This window comes from Chiroxiphia lanceolata, chromosome 2 (assembly GCF_009829145.1).
Source record: "Chiroxiphia lanceolata isolate bChiLan1 chromosome 2, bChiLan1.pri, whole genome shotgun sequence".
Classification (NCBI taxonomy): domain Eukaryota; kingdom Metazoa; phylum Chordata; class Aves; order Passeriformes; family Pipridae; genus Chiroxiphia; species Chiroxiphia lanceolata.
This window is the reverse complement of record NC_045638.1, coordinates 86,984,105-87,006,857: the sequence shown is the minus strand read 5'-3', so window position 1 is coordinate 87,006,857 and position 22,753 is coordinate 86,984,105. Positions and strand designations below refer to the sequence as shown.

The following is a 22,753-nucleotide window of genomic DNA, read 5'->3' as shown; positions in this document are numbered from 1 at the left end:
ATGTCACTTGAGTGTCAATTTTAGGACAGATAAAAAGTGTGTTAGAGATCCTCCATGGACTATATTGGTGATCTACGACAACTTACTCAGTTGTAGAGATATGTCTTCTAACCCAATCTAAAAAATTTTTCTAAGCCTTCTACCATAAATCTAGACAACCAGTCTGCTGTCCTGTTATTTATATCTGTGTATGACACATAAATAGCTTTTGCAGTATAGGAAGGAAGACAGTTCAGCCAGCATCCACCTCTGTCCACTATTATAAGTTCATTGAACACCTTACTCCAAATATTCAAATTAGTCATTTTAGATAAAAGTAAATACAGGGGGAAATTCTGTGGAACTGGTGAGATTCTATTAAAATATTGCATAATAGGAAATATTTTCTGTTCCGTTTCTGTACTTACACAAAAATAAGTAATATTTCATATTTAATTAAATAAGTCACTGATCACTTTTGTGCACAAGTTGGAATTCCTTAGTCATATTTTTCAGTTTATACCGGTCATTCTGTAACAGTCAGCACTCAGAAGTCAGGAAAAAATCAAACCTATGGCTGAACAAACAGTCAAAATGTGCAATGATTCAAGGCCCAGGTTGTTAATGCTGCGGTAGATTTAGGTCCTATTACACAGATGGTTAATTGGCTAACGAGCAAGGAACAGAGTGGGAGTGAGCAAATGGTTTTCTCCATAGTTCACAATCCTATCTGAGCAAGGCTGTTGTGGATGCACTGATTAATCTCGGACATCTCACATCAAGTGCCACACATCCAAGGGCCTCCTTCTGCCCACTAATTTCATTTGCCCTTACAGGAAGTTGGGTCAAGGCCAACAAAACTCTGAAGTGCTCCACAGCTCAGATGTTTTTATGATAAAGTCTTTCCTTGCCAAGGTATTTACTTCATAATTATATTGACACATCCATGCTACACATTTATTAGGATTTTATTCCCCTCAAGAACAGAATCTCTTCTCTAAGAAGTAATTTATTGCTGTAGTAGTTTATCACAGAGATATGCCTAAAGATTTCTGTTAAGAGTGCATATTTTGTATGGCAGCTCCATGCAGAAACTCACTAATGAGAATCGAGGAGAAAGCAAGGAGATTTTGCTCAGCTACACAAGAGAAAAATAAGTGGATTAATAGAAAAGAATTTCGACTGCTGGATTTCAAACCATTCTTTGTAGCTTAATGGAAAGGTTTAATGAGGAACCAAAGAATGGGCGAAAGCTGTATCCTATCTAATATTTCATTTTGCCTGATTTGTAGTTCCAAGTGTAGCTTGGAGGTAATGGTTAATAGTTAATGGTTATCAGAGGGTGCCAATGTTTAGCAGCTTGTGTAGCCACATTACAAATATGGTATTCTTCAGCAACAAAGTTCCCCAGAGTCTGATGGCAATCACAGGCTCTACTTTCTTCTTAAGGTCCCTACCACAGAGGTTTTCTCTATATGTGGCCCACTCTCTGTACCTCTGTGGATTTTTGTTTCAAAATTTTATGCGACAATTTTACAACCTTGCAAGCTTAACCAATATGCTGTACTAAGGACTTCCACAGCTTGATTCCAAACTGTTCAAAGAGCTACCTGCTTTTGTTAATTTTAAACCTGCCACTTGCTACCTTCTTTGATGATCCAAGTTCTTAAAATGGAACAGACAATAAGCAGTCATTTCTCTGATAACTCACCTTGATTTTGTAGACCTCTATCATACTCTCTCTCAAAGAACCCTTTCCCAGGCTTAAGAGCCCAAATGTACTTGGCCATCCATCGTATAGAAGTTGCTTCACTTTGCTAAAATGAGAAGGAAGCTCTTTCTTAAAACCTTTTTCAGCTTTATCAAATCCTAGGAAAAAAAAATCATTTATTCTTTTTGAAAATGAGGTGGAGGAAAGGGAGAATAACTTTATTTGGTGCTAACATACACAAATGCATCATGGATTTCCCTCTCTCCCTGACATTATCTTGACCCACGAGCCTTACATCATATATTGTCTTCCCTGTCCAGCTGAGGTGGGGAGGGATAGAGCGCCTTTGGTGGGCACCTGGAGTCCAGAGAGGGTGAACTCACCACAGTACCACACCACTACTCTTGCAACTCTTAACACTTGGCCCTGAATAATTTAGGACTGTCAGCAACCTTTTTCACCTCATTCTTCACATTTTTCCAAATCCTTCACAGATTTCTTCAACAGCAGGGTCCTGCACAGCTTCTTTTGGTAATGCAAACACCTCATCTATCTTTTTTGTCCTTTTAAATCTTACTTTACTTGTTTAAGAGCCTTTTCTGTCTGCCTGGTGTCTCTGAACACCTCCAGTAAGGGACATTGTTGACAAAACTTCTAGAAATCCACATAAACATGAGACAGCTACTGCCATACATGAAGCTTACTCGTAGAATTTAATAGGTGTGCAGGACTTCAAAAGATGCATATTCCAGAGGATGCTAAGCTCATGCTACTGCACATATGGGTTAAGAAATCATATCACACTGTGCTCCTAGAACACTTACTGTTTATTAGCAACTTACAATTTTATTTCTTTTGAGGAAGACAAAATGCCTATTTCAATGAAGTCATTCCTAGTACAGGTCCTGCTCCTGAATAGATACTGAGAAGAAAGTCTTTGTTTACTTTCTAGAGCATTCTTAAACTAGAACATTCATAAAATACAACAATTATATAAAATCCATTTGCAAAAGAGTGTACTAGAGCTTATCTTACATGAAATCAATCCCTACTCTGATTATGCCCAGTAGGATCGGTAGAGTAATGTGGTTCCAAGGGTAAAAGATGAGGTTCCTAGTCCCAGGAATTGAAAGCAGGAATGAAAAAGGGAAAACTCAAGGTTTTCAACATACTTATGAGATCTTCACCTCTTCACCTACCTCAGTAATGACTTTTGCAGTAAAGTGGTGACTCACATCTGCCAGGACAAGTCTTCATCACACCACCCTCGTCTTTCCGTATGAACTTTGGGCTACCTGGCTCCTCATCACTGCCAGTTGGGACAGAAGGAGGCACTGGCCTCATGACATCCCACCAGGACATCCACGTGGCTGTCAAATTCCTTCATTTCATTACAAGTCTGTGATTACATTACAAGGACAAGATAAAACACAGTGTGTAGTTCTGAGCATCAACCCTGCTCCCTTGTGGACTGCTAAAAAATGAAATGGGTGTGTTTCAGGAACATGGAAAAGTCATGGTTCCGCAATCTCTTTTCCTATCACGGTCTAGAATGATAATTTTGATCAACAAATTTTGTTTCAATTCTCATACTTACAAATCCCGTTGGTTCCAGAAATACAGAAAGTACAAAACAGCAATCAGGAAACAACTGCAATAAACATCCAATAAATACAATACAAGCACCCCTTCCTAGTGTATTAGTTTTACTGTAACAGAAAAAAGATGCAGCATTATCTGAGGCTCGATTCAGAATACTGGAGCCAAAAAATCCCAATTTTATCTAGTTCTGTGTTGACCATTACTGTGAACTCTTGACTACAGTCATTCTTTCTTATCCAGATGATCTACATGTGTTCTCCTCTTTCACAGAAAGAAGATCTTCATGAGAAAAGAGAACACTTGGTATTGAGTACAAAATTAGGGGAACTCTTCTGATCTCTTTCAACATTCTCCCACCATCCAAAGAAACAGATAGGATAACTAACATATATGTATCCTTTTAGGGTTTTGGGTTGGTTTCTTTTTGATTTTGTTTGAGTTTTTTTATATATTATTCTCCATCTGTAATGCAAGAGTGAAATATATTCTCTGGACTTCTTTTTCTGTTTTATTGTAAAGAGAAATTGCTCATGGCTGAAACTGGGGTGCAGATAAGTTTGGATAAGGATTTCAACCTCAGAGAAGTGAATTAGAAATTAAAATGAATTAGAGGTAAGTTAACATATGTTTTTCTCATGCTTTGGTTTAAAATGGTGACAAAATTTCTTCTGATCTCTTTAGAGGTGTAACTTTGCCATTCAAGTCTGGTTTCAGCACACTGCAACTGGATTATGAAATCACTCTTGGCTGATGCAGATTTATAAAGGGGATCTATTCCAGATTGATGGGGCTTGATTGACTTTTTGAAGGCTCATGAATATGGATTAGCCCTAAGCACTCTGGAATCTTTGGAGTTAGGTGGATTTTTTGTCCACCACTTTAAGCAAATAGTGAAGAGTGTTCATATGAGAAGGTAGGTACTGAACAGAGATTTGATGGCAACCTCACAGGAAAAGGGCAGAATCTAAACAGGAAGGAACAGGACAGAAGACCATTTAGAGAGTAAATGCTAACTGGGGAGGAATTTTAGAAGGAGAAGACATCATGAGATGAACAGAAGGTCTACAATCCTCTTGTTACCAGAAAAACTTGGAGTTACGCCCAGGAATTCTGAATCGTTCCCACTTTTTCAAAAAAAAAAAAAAAAAAGCCCTGTAGAAGATGACAATATGTGATCAGGAAATTTAAACTGTGTCAGAACATAAATATGCACACTTATAAGTACACAATATATATTTATGGATTTTGTTTACATTTCAGCTTTACTGAGAGGAAATGAGGGAAGAAAGGGAAAACATCAGAAATTAATGATTTACAGAAGTTTCTGTTCTGTGAGATTAGTACAAGAATAAGGGGCCATTTGATGACAGTATCATGAAGAAATATCTCTTCAACATGGTCCTAGACTGCAGAAATTTTTTCTACATGGCATTACTGAGGCCAAGGTTTCAGCACATCCCAAAGGAAACAGTATGTTTCAATCAATTTTGAAAGTATACTCAAACACTACCAGAATGCATAAGAAATAAGTAAGTATTCTTCAAGAAACCCCTCCAGATTTTCAGTCTTTTTCTGTAACGTATGTCATATGTGCTTCTTGTAGTTTTTTCACCTTTCTTTCCTTCTTCCTCTTGATGCTGGCCACTACTAATGGGAAATAATTTACTTTCTTATAAATCATAGAATCATAAAATCATAGAATCATAGAATCAGCTGGGTTGGAAGGGACCTCTGAGATCATCAAGTCCAACCCTTGATCCACTACCGCTGCGGTTGCTAGACCATGGCACTAAGTGCCACATCCAGTCTCTTCTTAAAAATCTCCGGGGACAGAGAATCCACTACTTCCCTGGGCAGCCCATTCCAATGTCTGATTGCCCCCTCTGTAAAGAAATTGTTTCTAATATCTAACCTAAACCTCCCCTGGCACAACTTGAGACCATGATAGAATAATTAATAATTAAACAAGTTCATTTTCTAAATGGCCAGCTGGAACAACTGGAAAATTGTACTGCAATTGGTGCAGTGAGTCAAATCTCAAAACTCCCCTTTTAGAGGTACTGCTCTTCTTTAGTTTTTAATTGATATTTTGACTTATAAAAAAACTATGAAAAATCTTAACGAGAAAATATTAAAAACCAAAATAACTTTGATTCTCATTACAAATTTTACCTTATTTTTAATCTATGAAAGACATAAAAAATTATATTTTTTCTGTAATGTCACTGCATGTTTCTCATAATTAGATATGGCATATCACATCAACTCTGATAATAATTATTGCTCTAAATGGTAATTAGTTTTGAAATTCATATTTTAGTGGATAAATTGGTGATCCCGCCATTCGTAATTGGTTTTAGTATTCAATGGTTCCTTATGCTGAGCATAATAAAACACATACCACAAGAAAATAACATTTTTATGTAGTAAGAATGAAACCTTTTGATTTGTCACAACTAATTTATTTAAAATAAATTTTTAGCAAAATTATCTGTTAGTGCTGATAAAACAACAATTTCTATTTACAAAATTTCTCTATGGTCCAGTTCAGTTTCAGTCATCAAGTTACAGTATCAATATCCTGAAATATTTTCTGCTATTGCAAAAACAGTGTTGAAGATAAGTTTTGATTGGGAGCTTTTAATTAATTATAGGATTAATAAAAGTCCACATTCTCAATAAAATTGTATAACATATACATGTAAGTCTAGTATAATTTTGTTGATTTTCTTTCCAACACTTTTTCTTCTCTAAGCAATTTATTTGCTTTATGTGAACTGATAGTTACCAGAATACAAATTGCAGTATCTCAGTTAAAAAAACTAGTAGGACTATATGCATTTATTTGTGAAGATTTTATTGTAACTGTTGCTGCAATCCTCATCTTAAAACATTTTTGTGCCAATGAGGCACATCATGTCAAAGGACAGATAACCAAATAATCCTTTTTCATAAATCTTCCAACTGTAACTTTGAATATTGACTATTAATAGAGAAATTAGAGGAGAAAAAATGAAACCTGAAAAACATCAGAGATACGGAATTATCACAGCAAAAGGGATAATCATGGTAGATACCATGCTCACTAATTTAAATGAACTAATTTTTGTGTCAGAGCACCTAACAAAGGAATAGATATATGGTGGAGAAAATGTGTCAGTAATGTTTTGCACAGAGTAATAATACAGACATATTTTATGAGAATAAATGTTAGTGGTTAATTATATGGGAATTTGGGAAAGGAAATCCCTGAAATTAGTACCATTTTTTGCTGTCTCAACTACTCTTATTTTCCCAAAAGAGACAATGTAAAAAGTTCAAGCTTTCTGTTGTTTCTCTGCCTTTTGTCAGATCTTGTTTTGCATGGCTTTGAAATTAAAATAAAAATTATAAAGTTATATTATCAAGGGTTTTATTGATGTAATAGCATCTACTACAAACTATAAGAAGAAGGCTGAACTTAGCAGACCACAACTTATTAATTATAGAATGTCAGCTAATTCATGTCTGTCAGATTAGACTGCACAACTTTTTTTCTTGCTTCAATGGTGTCATCGTGGCCTATAAAAAAAATATCATTCTTCCCACTTCAGTAAGGTACAATCCACTTATAAGGATATTGAAAAGACACTTGATGTCATGTGCTAGCAATTAATTCTCTCATCTCCCACCACCCTAAATAAACAGAACAGAAATTCTCTCACACCAGCATTCAATAATACAAATGTTTAGATGTGTATATCATCACATCAGAGATTCATTCATTTATTACCTACCGGGAACACATTCAATCTGTATTGTCCACTAGAATTAACATAAGTAGAGCTTCTTCTGATATATATGAAAGCCAGGCTATCCACCTCTCCACTGCCTTCTTTCTTCTCAGCCCTTTATCCTTGTTAATTCACTTGTTGCTACCAACATCTTGCTGCAGTTCCAAGGTCGTGTCTCAAAGTTGCCAATAACCTGCATTGACGAGAAGACTTGTAAAACTATCTGAAATGTCCCAGGCTTGTCCAGCAAATGCTACCTTCCATTTCCTATTGTTATGTGGTCACCTTTTTATTTCTTCACCATGGGACCACAGTCTTTGGTTACAGCAGTGTCCTGGCTCCTCCCTCCTGCTTTTCTATAATATTGCCAAAATATTGCCATTCAAGATAAGCCATTACCCATTGCAGCATAGCCCACAAGCACAATGGGGACAGATCAGGGTTCTATTTAACAGGAACAACCACTGACTTACAGGTAAGAGTCTAGGTGTCTTATTTACATAACTGAATTCTGCTTTTATAGCTTAGAGTTAATATTTCCATTACTGTTTTCAGGTTTTTTTCTAGTTAATAAAAAATGAGGAGTCTGATTTTGTAGCTGAGTAACACCTAATCATCACACATCTACATACAGCTACTATGAGGTATAATGCTATGTAATACTTTGTGAAAACTTGGGAGACACACAACCACGCATGCACAAAAAGTTAAATGGAGGACCAGGAGTGTTGTAGCTGCAGATACAGCTAACATAGTCTCCATGTATTCTCAGAACCAAACAATGAGAGCTCACAACCCAAACGAAAGCAGAATGGAACCTGGTAGAGCTCTTTATGTTCCTCATAACTCAGTGTAACTTTCAACTTCATCACAAAGCACAACCTTGCTGTGTTCTGTCTTCAGCTGCAGGCTGTGTGGGATTTAATGGTTGGGAGTCAGTTGAGCTTGATGCTCAAACACAAAACCTATTTTTGGTTGATTATTTTTTCATCATATCAGTGAGTTGAAGTAATTCATGCGTGATTGGCCTTTTAAAACTTAAAGAAGGCTTACAAGAAAGATGGGGACAAACTTTTTAGCAGGGCCTGTTGTTATAAGATAAGGGATAATGGTTTGAAACTAAAAGAGAGTAGTTTTAGACTGGATATAAGATAGATTATAAAATATGAGACATAAGATAAAAGATATAAGATATAAGATAAAAGATATAAGATATAAGAGATATAAGATATAAGATATAAGATATATAAGAGATATAAGATCTAGATATAAGGAAGAAATTTTTTTATAATGAGGGTGGTGAAACACTGGTAGAGGTTGTCCAGAGAAGTAGTGGATGCCCCATCCCTGGAAGCATTCAAAATCAAGTTGGATGGGGATCTGAGCAACCAGATTGGATGATGTCCCTGTTCATTAAATGGGGTTTGGACTAGATGACCTTCCAACCCAATCCATTCCATGATTGCTAAATATAGTGCCAGAAGAGTGGCTAATACATGAATATAAGGGAGAGGGATTTGAAGAGGCTAGAAGAAGCCTGACTTTGAAGTGCAGCAGATTTAGTACAAATCTACCCTCTGAGTGGTGTTCACCAGTTGCTAACCTGTGCAGTGCAGAGCCAAAGCCCTATAGTACTCTCTATCTGGCTTGTGCCTTTCTGCTTCCTATATTGCCCATGATTTCTCTGGACAACCATCTTTTCTTTCCATTTTAGTTATTCCCATTTTCTCAAGAAGAATTCAGCCACCAGCTCTGATCATCCACTGGCATTCAAAATCTGCATTCATAGGCAACTTATGGTATGTCATGTTACATTAGTCACCCATAAGCTCACTCATGAGTCACTGCTGTAGAGCCTGGTGTGTTTGCTGTTAAGCAATGTTCCTTTTGTGCTAGGAAAGACACCCAAGTGATAAGAAGCAAAATTAATCCTTTGCATAGTTCTGGCTGTCAATGACCTGAAAAAAAGTTTGCACTTTTTTTGCAGTCATTACATTTTCTTCCTCTTTGTAGCTGTTTTACTGTCTTGCACTGTTTTTTTTTTTCTTGATATTTAACTCCCAAGTGGGATATATCTTCATTCTATGCTAAAAGGGGTGGTCTTAAAAAAAGAAGGCAAAAGTATGAACAGTTAAGACAAAAAGAGATTTCTTATAGCAGGCTGTATAAGGCATTTTCCTTTTTTTATTTTATGCCTATTTAACTTATCAACTAGTTAACCTTAATGAAAAAGGGATACTTTGCTAAAGAAGTACACGCCTTACTATTGCAAATAATAAAAGCAATTAGCTGCAGTGCTTTAATATCTACGAAATACACTACCCAAGCAATAAGGTCCACATTTTTAGAGGCATTTAAGCATCTAGACATGCAAAATTGTCATTCAGCAGGATAAGTTACAAATGCTAAGGCAGTTAACTTTCTCTGATTTAAGTGGCAGTTAAGCATTGTTCTATCTGAATCCTATATTTCCAGTTTAGCAGTCAAATGAAAAATTTAAAGGGAAAACAGGTTCAAATCAAACTGAATTTTAGGACAAAAAAATTAAAATTTGATAAATATTTTTAAAGCACCCTTGTACTTTTGGAACCTGGTTGGAAGGGAGGAAGAGAGAACCAGAGACATATATTTCTACACAAAAACCCAGTGGTCTGAGCATTATTCAAAGAGTGAAGGGTTTAATCATAGTTCCCACGTCTGGCTGAGGTGTTTTGTGTGCACACCTCCACAGCTGCCCAAATTTCTTATCACTCTAAACCATTCCATACTAGTTTCCCTCAATCTCTTCTTTTGGATCATTTATAATTTATATGTTAAATTAGCAACAACAAGATTAAGATAATTCACTAGCTCAGACATCAAGGCTCTCAGCTAGTGAGAGAAATGCCTGGATTCTCACCTCTTCTTGATGATAATTTCTGCAAAGAGCTGCATTAACGAGGAGCTAAAATTTTTCACCCTCTTCATTATTCAAATACTAGCCTGTTCCTCTAGATCGATCTTTTGGGATTCTGGGGATATAGATCTCTACATATAACGGTAGAACAGATTTGAGGTTTTACAGAGCCCCAGCCAGTATTTTAATCATGACATGTCTGTCAAAATCGACTATAAGTACCTCATCTACTGCATTTTTGAAATGTAACTCTCCATTAAAAAAAAAATAAAACTTAATCCACTTAAGAAGAGTACCAAAGCAGCCCTAAGCAGTGGGTCTGGCTGATAGGAACAATTTCTCTCTGGAGGTAATGTAAAGGTCTTATTTCTCTGTCTCTAAACGTAGAAGGATCACAATGCTGACACATCTTAAATGTCACTGCAAAGCAAAAATCAAGTTGGTACCAAATTTGAAAGCACGGCATTTCATTTCAGCTACGTTGCCTGTGGCTCAGCATGTCTCCTACATCAGGACTGAAGAGCAAAGCAAACCTAGAGGAGACCTGCCACCTTGCAAAATCTGTCCTTTGATTGTTTGGCTTCAAGATCTAGTTTTCGGTTTCAAAAATCATTAGAAGTATTTACTTCTTAGCTACTTCCTACTAGATAACTATTGATTTTTTCCCAATTCACATAAAGAATTAAGACAAAAGAAAGATCATTTTTGCCTGAGAATCATTTTGAGAATTCCTTTTCTTGAACTTTGTGAATTGTCTGAATAATCTGTGAATTGTCTGAGTAATCTATGGGCCCTAGTGACTGTGCTGGAGTACGGAGCAATCAAATGATCCTTATACATGATCTTTGTGCCATTCATGACATTGTAGAGCTCAGCAGAGCTTCCAGAGTCATGTCTGTCTCATGATAAAGAGTGTCAAGTATCTCAGTCATTGCTTGTAATACTATGAAACCTTTCATCATCTTTGCTTACCTTCTCTGAACCTTTTCCAGTTCTAATGTATAATTTTTCAATGTGAAGAAACCAGAACAACTAGACCATGTTCCATATGGAGCAAATCATGGCTTTATGTAAGTACCTTCTGTTTTGCTCTCTATTTCTTTCTCTGTGAGTCTTTTTTTGTTTATTTTTACTGGTGTTGAATGGCTGTATTCAAGGAATTATTTATCTCAGCCCCAAGGTCTCATTCTCCAGTGGCTAGGTGAGTTCAGAGTATCATTTTGTATGTAAAGTTAAAATTGTTATATGCATACATTCTTTTATATGTACCTACATTTACTCTCATCTTCCATTTTCTTACCCAGTCACCGAATCTTGTAAGGACAGTCTGCAATTTGCTGCAATAGATTTCATCCTTTCTACCTTGAAGAACTCTATCATCAGCAAACTGTCAAAACACGTGCCCTTTTTCATGTCTCTGTTAAGCAGTAGGTCTGAGAACAGCATCCTGTATGACTTCACTGCTGACCTTCCTCCATGGAGAGGGATGATCTCTTACTTAGCCTTCCAGAGCTTACAAGACTTTCTATTTTATATTTTCTTCATTTCAATGCAGCCTTCACATTTTTTTATTAATACATGATTAATTCTAAATAGATGGCTTTTAACTTTGCTGCTTAGTCATTCCTGTTTTTTCTCAATTTCATCACAATACACAATGTGCATGGGCGCTGCACTTTCCATATTGTCTCTCAATAGTCTCTGTGTCACATGCTAAATTTTGTCTTAAATTTTAATTATTTTTTTAGCTTCTTTTAAAAAAAATTCCTCATTTTCATTTAGATCTTTTTGTTAAAATTTAACACCACTGCAGTGACTTTTTGTTTTGTTTTGTTTTGACCTGTGTTTTTTATTGGGGGAATGTTAACTGTCCTGAAATATATTTTCAGCATTCTTTCCAAAAATATTTGGATTGTTATGGGAAAAAAAGAAGTTTTAATGATCCAGTTTCAAGGGAGAAGTGGCAATGATAGACCTCAGAAGTCTAACTAGGGAAGGGGAGAAATGAAGGAGGGTTAAAAAGTGCACAATTACACGCAGCAGGCAAAGGCAAGAGCAGATGAATACCTGCAATGCCCTGTGGACCAGAGGATGACTGAAACAGGAGTTCCTACCCTTCAAATATCAAGCCTGGATATAAAATGTTGTGTGATTATTGCTTATAAAAAAAGAGATGAAAGAATCCTGTTGAGTTCCTGAGTGATCTGTTGCCCCAAAGAAACCACCCCTATTTGCATTTGATTGTATCTTTGTCACAAAGAAGCAACCTATTTTTCTGTGTGCCAAGTCCATGTTCGATGTTGATCAATATCCATCTGTTGTCTGTCTTATCCATAGATTACCAATCCTTTTATCAGGTATTGGGATTTTAAATTTTTTAAAAATATTTTTGAATGTATGTTTCTACTGTGAGGATCCAGTTCACGACTGATGTTATCAGGCACTACTCTAATAATATAAATACTCCTAAGATGAGCCAGAGATGTGGGCAAGTGCAGGGCCCAAATGTTCTCTGGGAGAGCTACCTTCTCTGGAATACATATTTTTACTTACATCCTTTCTTCAAAGAAAAAGATCCATTCATAATGTAAGTCAATTTTTACTATAGAGAAAATCTTGACTCCCATACCACCTGTATCTGCCCACAAAGTCCTGGGTAAGAGATTCCACTTGAACAACAGGGAACAAATGTTGTTAAATGTGACATTAAATATTATTCCTTCCACTTCTGATAAGCCAAAATAATTTATGTTCCAGATGTATTCCCTTTCAAAAATTCCATCTGTTCCTGATACTGTGCATGTAAAAACTATTTTAGTGGTGAAAACATAGCCCAAAATAAAAAACAAAATACAGAGTACAAAAAAAAATAACTTGTTTGACGTTAAAGAAACTGCCTCTTTTTTGAAAACCTCATACTGAGCTAACAAAAGCAAAAGTATCTGTTGATGTAATATTTATCACCCAAATCAGTAATGTTGCAATGATCAAAGAAAATATATTTACCAGTAGGGTGCTGGGTATAGATGTTGTTAGAGTTTGAAAACAGGAACTGTAAAATATTGAATCCTGAATACAATTTTAATACATTAGACTCCTGACAAAAACACTGTCCTGTAATAGTTGTAGTAAAAAAGAAAATATTATCATAAGGACCAAAATAATTATTTCTGAAAGAATATACTTTTCTTAAAAATAAAAAATAAAAAGATAAATAAAAGAGATAAGGCTTTACAATATTATGCTTTCATGAAAATTCAGTAATGTGTTATGACAAAACAACAAAAAAGAAATGTCTTTTCTTTGAACTTTTGCTTTATTTTTATGCAATCACAATGTATTAAACAACAGGGAACTCTTTCTGAAGTACATCTTCAGTTTCTACCTCACCATGGTGTATAAATCCTAGCCAACTCTTGGTTTAATTTTCTCTCTCATTCAAACACCTTTTTCAGAGACAGTAAATGAACACTCATTTACAGCAGCATTTACATTGTTGGATATGAGGCCTTGATAGTAAAGAGAACTTGAAGTCAAGGGGAAATTGCAGATTTGCCCCGATTTATCTTCTAGCGTTTATCACAAAGATTTTTTAAAAGATGGCTTTACGGTGAGGGGGCAGATTTAGACTGGATATTAGGAAGAAATTCTTTACTGTGAAGGTGGTGAGCACAGAAACAGGTTTCCCAGGGAAGCTGTTGGTGTCGCATGCCTGAAAGTGTTCAAGGTCAGGTTGGATAGGGCTCTGGATGGTCTGATCCAGTGTAAGGCGTCCCTACCCATGGCAGGAGTGCTGGAGCTAGAGGGAGCAAGATTCTTTAAGGTGCCTTCCAACCCAAATCATTCCATAATTCTATGAATCTGCAATGAGTTTTCCAAACCTACAGTTCTGAATATTTTTTTCAGCTAAATTGTTTATAAACTGAAAGCTAGTACTAAGTGAAAGTAAGAGGCAGAAATTGTAGAGGAAAATGCGAACTTGCTCTGAATAATATTTATTGATTTGTTTTTCCCCCACTAATAAGTAGATTTGTACAGAATTTTACTATTTTGACTACCTTCACCTCTACTTAAACCCAAATAATAAATTGTGAATAACTATTTTCCAGCTGACACTGCCTGCCTTTCCAGCCTCATGTGATGCAGTCATTGGCCCTTTATCTTGACAGAGCTTTTAACTTCCTAAACATAGTGGGAGTTTCTTGTTTCAGCCTGCAATTTTCCATTGTTCTGTTTCTCAGTGTTTGGTCACTCTGTTGAATGAGTATTGAATTAATTTAATAGATATCAAGTCAATTTTTTTCACAGTACATTGTTGTGCTAAAATCACAACCTCACATAGAAAATTTGAGAGAAAACTTGATCTCTGAGGTTTAGGCCACAAACTGAAAACACTGAGGCAGTTGCAGGTCCCAATTGTGAACAGATTGTACTTTCTGCAGTTCCAGCAGGAATTACAAGTGCTTACTGATTGCAAGACTGAAAGGCACAATGTCTCCTCTTCACACTTTCATTTACACAGGTTTCAGTCAGGTTAGGTGCTAGTTCAGTGCTGCAAAGACCTCAGCATAGATCTCTGGAGTTTTTGAATCAGAGAACAACCTATAATAATGACACGTCTTTGTTTGTTTCCTAGTTCTACTAGGTCAATAATTTACTCTTGAAGTTCATTAGCAGCATAGATCATTAGATCTATGATCTAATACTGCCATTTATGCCAGAATAGCTGGAGCCAGGAATTTGGTCATACTTTGTCTTATTCTCATTTCAGATAAAAGCTAAGTAAGGAAGGATGCTGGTATCCTTGTCAAACAAGGACACCAAGATATGTTGTGGATTTTTACAAAGGCTTCTTGTTCCCTCTAAACCTGGAGTATACAAGTTTCAGTGAAGCTTTCCAATAGGTCATTGATTCCATCATTACTGAGAAAATCGTATGACTTCCATTCAAAATGCCATCACTTTCCACAGATTTGAGACAATTTCATCTCCCTCTATAAGAGAAATTCAATTAATTTATCCTGGTTTTACAGATGTTATATAACTTTCTATTTTACTCTAATAATTGTGTCTACATGGTGCCACCTCTCTTTGGACAAATCAGAGCCTTGTTTTCAAGTTTTTGAAAGTACTACTGTGTCTTGGAATTTTTCTTAAGTCTCAATCCTTCTACTCTTTTACTCTGTCTTCTAGAAAACTCCAGAAATTAATGTATTCCAAGCGCTGGTTGTACAAAAACTCATTTTCTTACACAGTAAGAGTAAAATATATTTATTCTAATTTCAGTTGATTTCACAGTCATTGTTTTTTGGACAGAAAATCTGTCATCAACTTCATTCACTCTAATTACATGAAAATAACACTTATAGCCATAGTACCATAGTACCATACCAAAAGATAACTAAAAGTTATCTTTTTATATGTCTTTACAATACTCCTGAGGAGCAGAATTGTCTTTAGTTTATGAAGACACCACTCCTGAAAAGTAAAACACTCCCCCAACACTACACAGGAAGCCTGTGGTGCAGCACATATTTTACCCCTTAAATCCTATCTCACACTGTCTACTTATCACAGCAATCATGGTGTTTTTTCCACAATGCACAGTAGATGCTGCCTTGCCCAGCACCTACATGCTGTGATTGCTGTTTCATATGGCAGCATACTGTGGACCACTCCCACCACTGGCTTGACTAAAGGATGAAGGATACAAGAAAGTGGCCATTTCAGCCTCACAGACAGAGCTCTGGTATGTTCAATCTCTATCACAGCAGTTAACCTAACCATTATATTTCTTTTTTTATCCAAGGAAAAAAATAAATATTCAGAGTGTCATGCTGTAGATTGAACACAGAAGTTCAATGAATTGTTCAAAGGCAGAGTAAACAATTTGCTCTTCTAGCTCTTGCTGTTTTAAAAATAAAATGTGTTTTCAGGTCTAACTTATATTTAATGTTATGTTAAACCTGATACTGCTTCTAAGTGTTAGCTTGGCAAAACCTTACAAACTTTTAAAATAAACTAAAAGCGGAATTGAAACTTAACATATTTATTTGTAAATATATCTTTTTTTTGTATGATTTTCCATGGCTAGGCAATAGCCATTTCAATCATCAAGACAGAATAACACTTTTTATTCTGTTGTGCTCTCATGTCCTGTTATTCTGCAATGCTGCAAGTCTAATGAAGAGTCCTGATCATCCTTGAGTTGTTTGGTTTCCATGTTCTCAAATCATAACTCACAGAAGGTCTTCAAAAGCTTATGGCTGGCGCTGGTTTTCCTATGGTTCCTGCTGTTGTTATTGTTCACTGGTACCACAGTTTTTGGGAGAAGCTACAGGAAAACAAACCAAATGCAGACAAATGGAGATATCCTGAAGTGTGATGCCTGATGTGTTACTGCTTCACATTGTCTGCAGTGACACCAGAGAAGAGCGCTCTGCATTTATTCAGGATGCAGGAACACAGTAAGGGGTAGGTGTAATACTAATGTAAGGGCCTGTGTAATACTGCAGGTATACGGTTATGCAGCTTTTTCAAAAACACAGCCATAGTCATGAGGTTTGCTTTTTAACTACTTGTTTTTTCTTTTTATTACTTCTTTCTCTTACCATGACTAAAAGTTGGTTAGTCATCTGTAAATTTCGTTTTTATTTATGATATGAATTTTCAGTGCTTTGAGATAACTACCACAAGAGCATCCAGGAAAGTTCTGAGGCAATGTCTACTTACAGAGCTTCTTGCTTTTTCATATGGTTATTGACAGTTTCAATCTATTTATTTCTTCACCTATATCATGTTGAATAAGTAAAATCCCACTTTTCAAATGCTTTTAGATGAAAGAACTGGCAGTCTAAGAAGGCTGAGAATCTGAAAATACAAGCACAGTCAGTAGCATTTAGCCAATGTCTTCAAAAGAGAAGCACAAGCCAATGAAGAAAGAATCTACTTACTGGACCATTCCTTGAAAGGGATCTCAGTAACCTCTTTCTCAGCCAGCAAGCTCTGCCAATGCATGGAAAAGAGGTTTAAGAATGTATCATAATGTATATATACAAAGGGATAAGGACTCTTGCAATGACGTATGGTAGTGACAAATTATTTTATCCTCCTGCCCACGCACAAACTCAGCTTTAGTAGTCACCATATTGAGGAATGTCATAAAAGCTTCAAGGTATTTCATGATGCACACTTTGCTGCTGAGGAAGCAGTAGCCTTTTGAAAGCTATATTCCCCTTTGAACTCTGATATCTAAAAAGGAAGCATTTTATAAATCCCTGAGCAGGGACTAGAATAAGGCATGGAGCAAAAGAAAAAAATCTTCTAGGTTTTCATCTTCTAAAAATGCAATATAAGATTGAGTATAATGTGCCACAAATCACTAGTTCTAGTGATGTAATGTAAAATTTTGCAAATGAAACACTCGAATTTCTTTTTTTTTTTTTTTAGGGGAAATTTTATATTTAGACAATACATTCACTGTAAAAAAAATGCAAAAAGCGTAAAAAATGCAAAAAGCATAAAAAAAATAACACAAGACTCTTTGTGTTTTGACGAGTCAAACTGGAAGCAAAGTCATTCGGGATTAATTAAAAATAAATTTGGGTATTTTGGTGCATTTTCCATCTCTATCTCTAATAAACACAAAGGACAGTCTTCAGCAATTTTTATGGTGTATAGGTATACACTCAAGTCCTTCTCTCTCCTTTTTTAAATTTCTTTCTATTTTACTACATCTTCCAGATTTATCCTTTTGCTGCTTTTTCTCTCTCCTCACATGCACTCTTTCAGATTGTGGTTTTTTTTTTTTCTGTGCAAATAAAAATTAAGCAATGCCTTAGTCCATCTTTTTTAAACTTCCTGTTGAATCAACTGGATATCAGGAAAAATTAGCACGCCACCCCATGCTTCTCCAAACGCTACATCTCTGCTGTGATACAATTAGATTATGTAACTGAGGTTGGTAGAAAGCAGTTAACACTGAAAAAGAAATTTCTGAATAATAACAGACATAATAACATAGTACTGACAAATCCTGATTGACAGAAAGAGACAGGCCTTCCCATTAAGATAAAACATGAAAGCTAATGAAGATGGCAGTGGTAATAATACTGTAAAGCTCAGCTTCTGGCCCTTTGCATTTTAAAGATGATAAAATTCTGTGACTTTTTATATATATGTATATATTTATATATATAGGTCAGAGCTAAAACACTTAATCTAATTAGCTGCTTACCCTCAAAGGAACTCACTTAGCATTTGTGTTAAGGCTTTTTCACTCCATTTTCTCCTACTTTTTTGGAATATCAGAAGATTCTGGGAAGAGGCAAGGGACAAGAAAGACAGTTAATCCCCTAATGGTCTTTCAGTATCAAATCAGAATTTCCCACATGGCCTCAAAAGAAACCTAACAGAACAAATATTGAGAAACTCAAACCTAGGCCAGTGCAAAATGCTTTAAGTAGACATGTATACATGTACGTACAAATATAGATAAATGAGCATCATGGCTCTGATCTGTTGTATGCTCATATCTGCTCATGATTGGTAGAAATTGTTAACTGCTGGAAAAATGCTGTATTTCCACATCTTAAATGAAACATTTTGATTTGGGTTTTTGAGTTGAAGCAACAATTGGAGCTAATTTAAACAACCAAGTGACAAACTGGATGCCTTTTGCACTCAGTTGACAAATTGCATTCTTACCTGCCCACATTTTATACACAGAATTATTTTTATCAAGGCCTGGAAGCATTGTATTGTAATAAATAGTGTCTTCAGGCTGATTGTAGGCACACTGAGATCCAGTCCTGGTTCTATCCAAAGTAGAAACAAAACCTTATTCTTTTCTGCCTCAGTTTCCTCCTTCCCAATAAAGAATGTGTTCCTGAGAGCACAGATTAACTCTCAGTATGTATTTGAATAACACCTATCACCAATATAGCTCGTTTTAGCTGACCTCCTATTTCCTAATATCCTCCGGATGTTCTGAATATTCTTGAATGTTCTGAATATCTTTGAATTTTTGGGATCTCCAAAATACAGCTGTTGACAACTGGGGTCCAAATACTTATCCCATAAATCACAACATAAGCAAAGGGCTTACCATAAATACACTTATCTCTGCTTCTCTCCTTCCTCAACAAAAGATGAGTGGAGAAAAGGTTATCTTTCTAGTGTGCTCCAAGTTCCAATAAATCAGGGTTGTGCAGTTCAAGCTGGGGTCTGAATTACAAACCTAAAAATGATCTTCCAACCGCTGCAGTGTGTTAGTATTGATGAAGCAACAGCATTTCCTTTAATTTAGCTGACCCCTCATGCAATAGCAGCAGAACATCTCTCCAGCTGTGATGCTTTGAATTGCACTTGCAGAACTCAAGCGAGGTAAAGTCTTCTATTTTCTCTGCAGAGGATCTAAAGAATCAGAGAGATTAGTTTGAAACCTGTCTTGCGGAGTGGGATCTGACATTCTGTGTTAGTGCTTGGTAATTTGCATCACCCAAGTTTTGCCCTCAGATTGTTTCTGAAGGTATTTTAAGCTTTGCCCCTCCTCTGACAGATTTAATAGCATCTCTGAAGGTGTCCAGGAAATAGTCTAAATGACAAATTCCTGAGCTCCTCTCCAGTGATAACGTAGGTCAACTAGGTGCATCCATTAGAAGTTTATATGGCAGTGCAACCATTCCACCCCTGGTACAGGAGGTGTGTTCTGGCCCTGATCCATCCAATATTGTGTGAAAAGGTCTAAGGAGGGAACACATGTGGCAATACAGACTTTCAAAGAACTTTGCACACTATTCATAAGCAAATCTTTACACATTTTTTTATTCATAAGATTAAGTCTGAAGAAAACCAAGCCGGGAGTAGAACAACACTTTGGTTTCTGCATAAGGAAACATCCAGATGACAAGACTGGAGATTTTTATCTCTTGTCCTTCTGCATCTCAGTGTTTCTCACTGCTAGCTGCAATTCTTCTGTGCAAAATGTAATAAAGAATGTCTTAAAGAAACCCCATGATTAGGAAACTCTCTTGGCATATGGACCACTGGATCCAAATCCCTCTCAATGTGAAGGACCTACATCTTCTTCCTAGTAAAGTGTCCAGGGACACCGATACGTGTGAGAGGCAAATGGCCCTCTAGATGTATGGATAATTTCAGGATACTCTGATGAGATATAAGCAGAAAGAGCACAGGACACTTTAAAGACTTTTTCAAGTGCTGGATGAAATTCAAGTGCACTTTAGGCTTGAGGAGTTTGGATGCTTTATTAAGGGCTGAAGAGACTGGATTCCAAGCAGATAATTTATTTGTCACTAAAGAATAAATGATATTTGAAGTGTTTTCTGAGACATAAATGTCACAGACTTTTCTCCAGACGTAAAACAGGGCTCACATTTGCTTTAAAAGTGTGTCTAGAGTCTTCAGAGCTAGAAGATCTTCATAGCTGGTACCAACTTGGAGATAAAACAGGGTTCTCCAGACACTGAGAGGAGCTTGGACCTCTCATTGCATGACTGCGTGAAGACCTCACAGATAGAGAGATACAGGACAGAGGCAAAGCAAGAGCAGAGAGCTCGTAAAATACTCATGGCACAGCAATATATGTCTGCATTAGGATATCTGAGGTACTCACTTTGAGACAATGGACATGCTGTTAAATAATTCATTTATTTTCCCTAAATGTTATCAGAGCTTATCACTCAGATCTTCATTTCAGTGTGGAAAGAAGTACTTGCCACTCACAAGGGTTTTCCAAGTCTGATCTACTCTCTCTTTCCATTTGACCAATATCAACTTAAATTAGAAAAAAACAAACCAACAAAAATCCAAAATAAAATGAAAATAAAAATAAAACTAGAAACAAACAAGAAACAAACAAACAAAAAAACCAAACCAAAAACCCCCCACATTAATTATCACCTCATTCTTATTGTAACATGAGTAACAAAACCTAAAGAACACATTTTATCTCCCTTCCTTGTGGATATTTCAGGGTTGAATTGTCAGCAAATAATTGATAGCTACTGGCATGAGTAGAGCTACTGCTTCTAATCAGGAACTTGAAGTTCCTCCAGGACCTTGTGCTGGATTCCTGGCAATGAATTTGTTATTAAGTGACAAATCTGGACTAAAGGGAAAATGAGCATACAAAATGTTTTTGGAATTCACCTCATTCTACTCTCTATTGTCATCAAAATGTTACTTCATCTGTTCAGGATCATATACTTCTCATTTTGGGGAGTTGAACAATTTCAGTGCTAGCTCCCAAATTCAAAGGATTAAATGTATTAGAATCTTTCAGGGAGGGTTAACATCTTGACTGTGTAACATAGTTCACCATGTTTCACAAGATTAATATGAATTTAATTGAACCAGCAGAAGATATGGCAGAAGAATAATGCATAGAATGGCACAGCTGTTAATTCTGCCTCTTCTATCCAATCATCTGATCCAATTCTCACTCAAAAAGAGTCTTTCCAATTAGTTTAACAGAAGATGGATTGGACCCACAGGGTTGATCCAAATTGCAGTGAAGTGCCCAGGAAACCTTTGCTAATTTCTGTAAGCAGTAAATGAGCTCCTTATTTAGTATAAACAAAATTGATACTGAAATGGATTGAAGTGGTGGATGGGTTTTTGTTGGTCTTTGCAGAAAAATTAATTTCATTCTAGATTTCTTTTTCCAGATTGATCAGAGTTACATGAAAACAAACATCATTATTCAGAGGTCAATGCATTTTGTAGCAAAGCCTAGCAAAGATTCCATCTTTGTCAGAGAGAAAATCTATTTTCCAAGTTTGATAGAGCAAAATGTTCAAATAATTACACAGACTGGTGGAAATATAAATCAAAAATTCTCAGTTAAATTTCCTTTACATACCCATCAGTCTAAAATTATTAGTTATACTTTTTTTTTTGCCTCTCTATTTTTTACCTGGGATAACCTAGAATAATAATCCTTAACAGAAATATAGAAGAGGATGATGTCAGCTGGAAGGATGAGTGGATGGAAAGTTGGACTCTGATCTCATCTGTGACTTTGATTCTTAAAACCTTGAGCAAGAATCGGTATGTAACAGGTATCTACAGATGTCTTCATAGGTTTATTTCCCTAGATTCTTTTTATAGGCAGTGAAAAGACAGAGGAATTTGTGGAGCATTGTTCATTTGAGATATTTTTTACATTTACCTTAGAAAGAGTTGAGTCATATCTCCAAAGTGCCTAATTCTCTCTAATGACTATAAAGACTTTCTAGACAAGCAGCTTGGGTTTACATATCCATATCTGCATGCACAAATCCTAGTCAGAATGGAGTCTTCCACCTTTTTTTTTCTGTCTTATTCTTTCCTTTCCTCAAAAGTTCTGCTGTTCCAGACAAGAATATGTTTAGCTGCAGAGAAACTTTGTCTTGAACATTATAGAGACAATATTCATATACTCCATGCTTTGAAATGGCTGTGAAGGGAATTGCTGAGAGTGTTACATCTTCATGAAAAGGACATTTCACAGATTTTCCAGTTGTGTCGCTTGGATAGAGATATTGGTATATTTTAGGTTTTCTTCTAACCTTACTATGACCAGAAAATTATGTTGCTTTTCCTCAGGATTCAGTTATAATGGGGTTGTTCCTCTTTGCTCTATTGCCCTCCTGGAATTGTACATCTGAGCTGTGCCTCTAAATTATTATAAGCTCTTGAGAAGTGGGTAACCTCACAGAGTGAGGGCATTTGCCCTTTTGCTCCCTTTTCTGGGGTGCTTACAGCACCTCAGCTTCTCTGCTGGTGGAA

The 22,753-nt window shown here is 36.2% G+C and overlaps 1 long non-coding RNA gene across 1 annotated transcript in view; it reads right to left on the bottom strand.

Annotated features, from left to right (window-relative positions):
• Positions 1-7,168: 7,168 nt before the first annotated feature.
• LOC116783382 overlaps positions 7,169-22,753 on the bottom strand; it is a 78,557-nt gene continuing 62,972 nt past the window's right edge. The window contains exons 2-4 of the long non-coding RNA XR_004355659.1: positions 18,198-18,277; positions 16,915-16,966; positions 7,169-7,258 (exon numbers count right to left, since the gene is read on the bottom strand). This is a non-coding gene — a long non-coding RNA (uncharacterized LOC116783382). The remainder of the gene's footprint in view (positions 7,259-16,914; positions 16,967-18,197; positions 18,278-22,753) is intronic.